This window comes from Pristiophorus japonicus, chromosome 23 (assembly GCF_044704955.1).
Source record: "Pristiophorus japonicus isolate sPriJap1 chromosome 23, sPriJap1.hap1, whole genome shotgun sequence".
NCBI lineage: Eukaryota > Metazoa > Chordata > Chondrichthyes > Pristiophoridae > Pristiophorus > Pristiophorus japonicus.
Genome location: NC_091999.1, coordinates 48,490,484 through 48,495,484, shown reverse-complemented (window position 1 = coordinate 48,495,484; position 5,001 = coordinate 48,490,484). Strand labels below are relative to the sequence as shown.

The window sequence follows — 5,001 nt, the reverse complement described above, 5'->3', positions numbered from 1 at the left end:
ATATCATCGGCCTTTGAAAGCGGAAGGAGAAATATTTGTCTGTCCTGCCTGTGGGACAATATTGTAAATTTCAGTGTGACTGGAAAAGCACCGAAACACACACACACCAAGGTGAGTGTTCCAGTGCACTGCCTGTGGAAAGAGCTTTAACCAGTTACACAGCTTGAAGAAACATCGCACCATTCAGAGCGCGGAGAAACTGTAAACGTGTTGTGTGTGTGGGCGAGGCTTCAACTGATCATCCAACCATGGAGAGTCACAAGGATACCCGCACCATGGGGAAACCGTGGAAATGTGGGGACTGTGGGAAGGGATTCAGGTCGCCATCAGAACTGGAAATTCATCGACGCATTCACACTGGGGAGAGGCCATTCACCTGCTCCGTGTGTGAGAAGAGATTCACTCAGTCATCCCACCTGCTGACACACCAGCGAGTTCATACTCGGGAGAGACCATTCACCTGCTCTACGTGTGGGAAGGGATTCTTTCAGTCATCTGACCTGCTGGCACACCAGCGAATTCACACTGGGGAGAGGCCGTTCACCTTCTCCGTGTGTGGGAAGAGATTCACTCAGCCATCGCACCTACTGGCACACCAGGGAATTCACACTAGGGAGAGGCCATTCACCTGCTCTGAGTGTTGGAAAGGATTCTTTCGGTCATCCAGCCTGCTGTGACACAAGCGAGTTCACACTGGAGAGAGGCCGTTCACCTGCTCTGAGTGTGGGAAGGGATTCAATCATTCATCCACCCTGCTGGCACACCAGCGAGTTCACAACTGACTGCAGGGGTTGGAATCTGCTATTAATCACATCCTGACTGAACCATGTTCATTCTGACAATTGGAGTTTGTTTCTGCTGATGATAACTCCTGTAACTGGACTGGAGTTTAATATTTGTGATATAGACAAATAAATACATAAATGGAGGGATGAAATCTCGCCTCTGGGGGGAGGCGGGAGGCTGACGTCCAGGTCACCTGGTCGGAGGCACACCTGCTTGCCAGGCATCCTCGTGTGTAACCTGGTTTCAAATGACTGAAAATGATGCGAATAAAACACACCAAACTATTTGTCGTTAGATTGGGGTACTGTATTCAATTCCTCAATAAAAAACATGTTTAAAGAAAAGAATTCCTGAAAGTTCTTCAATGTTGGTTAAAAGTTTTTTCAGAAGTTTTAAATGTTTCTTCTGGAGTTTAAAAAAGTTTTCCCAAGTTATTTATAAGTTTCCCAAGTTGATTTAAAGTTTAAAATGAAAGTCACGATTAAGCTATCTCCCTTGATACTATTCCATGGGCACTGCCAGCCTTCTGCAGCTGCACAAAGCATTGGCTAGACCACACCTGGAGCACTGCGGGGAAGTAGAGGCCTGGTCGGCTCCAAAGGGGTCCCGAATGCCTGGACACAATATACAGTTCCATGGTTAGAATCCCCGTGTACAGTGCCAGGTTTTGAATCCGCATATACAGTGCCAGGTTTTGAATCCCCATGTACAGGGCCAGACGTAGAATCCCCATGTACAGTGCCAGTTTTAGAATCGCCATGTACTCTCCCAGGGTTAGAATCCCCATGTACAGTCCCAGGGTTAGAATCCCCATGTGCAGTCCCAGGTTTAGAATCCCCATGTACAGTGCCAGGGTTAGAATCCCTATGTACTCTCCCCCAGGGTTAGAATGCCCACATACACTCCCAGGGTTAGAATCCCAATATACAGTCCCAGGGTTGGAATTGCAATGTACAGTCGCAGAGTTGGAATCCTGTGACAGTACACAGTCGAAGCGAAAAATTGAGGCCTTGAACCTGAGTTGGCGCAAAGAAATCATAGAAACATAATTCAATTTCTATACTAAACTATTTGAAATCAAATCAAATGAATTGTTGCAACTAACACGTTCCTTTCATGCCAAATGGGAAACAAGTGATGCTGGGGGAGTGCAGGACTGTTTGCGCCCAGTTACACAGCATGTCCCTGGCTCTCCACTCCAAATGCGCTTATTTCAGATCGCAGTCTCATTGACACATCCAACTGACTGGATGGACCTCGCCCTTTAAACCCCATCAGAGAAATATCAGCATTTGATGTTTAGTTTGCCAAACCTTTATAAAAAAACTGGTTCGGCTTCAGCTGGAGAATTGTGTTCAAGTTTGGGCTCCAAACTTTCGGAATGATGCCAAGCTTTTAGAGAAGGTGCGGAAGTAGCGGTGCCAGGGATGTGGGAATTCCGTGATGTGGAGAGCCTGGTGAAGTTTTCTCCAGAGAGCAAAAAAGGGTAAAAGGAGATTTGACAGAGATGTACAAAATTATGAATGATTTAGAAGAAAGAGTAAATATGGAAATTCTTTCCAGCGGCATTAGGGAAGGTAACCAGAGGAGTCAGACTTCCGATGATTGGCAAAATAACGAGAAGTGAAATGTGGGATCATTTGTTACCCAGCGAATTGTTATGATCCACAATGCACTATCTGAAAGGGTGGTGGAAGCAGATTCAATCGTAACTTTTAAAAGGGAATTGGATAAATATTTGCCGGGAAGAATATACCGAGCTATCGGTAAAGAGGAGAGCAGTGAGACTCATTGAACAGCTCCACTGAAGAACTGGCACAGGCACGATGGGTCGCATGGCCTTCTGTGCTGTACCACTCCCTGACAATATCGAATGATTGTACCCAGAGTGCTCCGCCCGGGGAAATACACCCTATCTCCATCAGCAGGGAGGCAACGCGTGTGAAGGACTGGTTCCCAGAGAGCACCTCCCTGTGCGGAGAGGCTCCCAGGGACAGAGCGGAGCGAGCACGGCAAAGGGCAACACCGAGTGCGGCCCTCAGGCCCCGGGCAACACCGAGTGCGGCTCTCAGGCCCCTGACAACACCAAGTGTGGCCCGCAGGTCGCGGGCAACAGTTAGTGTGGCTCTCAGGCCCCGGGCAACACCGAGTGTGGCCCTCAGGTCGCGGGTAACAGCGAGTGTGGCTCTCAGGCCCCGGGCAACACCGAGTATGGCACTCAGGTCCCGGGCAACACCGAGTGCGGCTCTCAGGCCGCAGGCAACACCGAGTGCTGCTCTCAGGCCCCGGGCAGCACCGAGTGCGGCCCTCAGGCCCCGGGCAACACCGACTGTGGCCCCCTCCCCCGCCCGGAGTCAGAGAACAGGGCTCGGCCCCAGAAAATACCGGGGCAGCACCTCACCCAAACCATGAAAACAACTGGTTGCATTTATACAGCAGGCCCAGCAGTTCCCAGCCGCTCTGTATCAGGGTGGGTGCTGGATGCGGAAGTCAATCCCTGGCCTCCTGTGCAGTATAGTATTAGACAGTCCCTTGAATCGAAGATGACCCACTTCCACACCAAAAAGGGATGAGTTCACAGATGTTTCAATATAAGATCTGATATTCCAGGTCCCGAACTACATATTGAAGGGTGGGAGATGCCTGTGCATGCATTCTTTTAATGTGTGTGTCCGTTGTACACCAGCCACCACACGGGCTGGACAGAGCGAGGTCTTGGTCCAGTGGCAAGTGTTAAACAAGACGACTGGAGACCAAGCTCTGCTGCACAGACCTGGTGCACATACTCCTACTGCCCATAGATCACAGTATGGTCTGGCCCATGCTGTCCCTGGGCCCTTGCCTCTTCCGGGCCCCGAATTCGTGCCTCTCGTAGGCCACAATCTCTCCACCCCAAACTCACGCCTCTTGTGGGCCCCAATCTCTCAGCCCTGATCTCTCGCCGCTACTCCACCCGGACCTCACCACTCCTCTGCTGTTGCCGCATCGCCTGCTGTACCTGGGCCGTTCCGATGGTCCTGCCCATGCTCCAATCGCTGACCTGGATTCCGGTACAAAGCAAAATCTAGACTCTCAAATCTCCAAATCTGTGGCAATTTAGAGTAGATCGCCTCTCAACCATGCTGCAAATGTTAGAAAGATGCTTTGGATACCTGGCCTCCTGTGTGGATCTGTTTGTTGCATCAGTTTGAACTGGAGTGGAGATGGAGGAAAAGCTGCTGGGTTTCACCCCCAGTAATTCTGGGCACAGTGGGACCAACAATTCCCCATGTGTGGCTGTCAATGGAGGTGGGTTCCCTTCCCTGAAGGACATTAATGAACCAGTTGGGTTTTGTCACATACTGGCAGCTTTCATGGTTACTATTTCTAGTGTTGGCCCCACAAATGAACAAGTTCATTCAGCTCTATTTCTCAACATGCCTTTGTGTTTTTCAGGATTCTCTCTCACCCACCATTTTTTCTGTCTGAAATTCACTTTGCAGGGTATTAAAAGAGAAGGATTTGTCGACTGGAGGCTCAAACCAACCAGCACATTCAGATCTGATGGAGTCACTCGATTCATGGGAACAGAATATCATCGGTCTTTGACCATGGAAGCCAAAAGCACTGTTCACAGCGGGGATAAACTGTACACGTGCTCTGTGTGTGGACAATGCTTCAGCCTATCATCCAACCTGGAGAGACACAAGTGCAGACACAATGGGGAGAAATTGTGTAAATGTGTGGACTGTGGGAAACGCTTCAACTGCCCGTCGCAGCTGGAAACATCGCGGCGAGTTCACACCGGGGAGAGGTCGTTCAGCTGCTCTGAGTGTGGAAGGGATTCACTCGGTCATCCTATCTGTTGAGGCACCGGCGAATACACACTGGGGAGATGCCATTCACCTGCTCTGAGTGTGGGAAGGGATTCACTCGGTTATCCCATCTGTTGAGGCACCAGCGAATACACATTGGGGAAAGGCCATTCACCTGCTCTGAGTGTGGGAAGGGATTCATTCAGTCATTGCACCTACTGATACACCAGCAAGTTCACAAGTGACTGCAGGATTTGGTATCTGCTGTTATTGCTGCTGTTAATCACATCCAGACTGAACCATGTTCATTCTGACAGTTGGGGTTTGTTTCCGCTGATGTTAATAACTCTGGTAACTGGACTGGAGTTTAATATTTGGGATATAGACAAATAAATTCGTGTTGCTTTCAACACATTGCTGT

General features: G+C 49.6%; 1 pseudogene; it reads left to right on the top strand.

Annotated features, from left to right (window-relative positions):
* Nucleotides 1-223: 223 nt before the first annotated feature.
* LOC139235527 (zinc finger protein 235-like) lies at nucleotides 224-4,634 on the top strand (annotated as a pseudogene).
* Nucleotides 4,635-5,001: the final 367 nt, after the last annotated feature.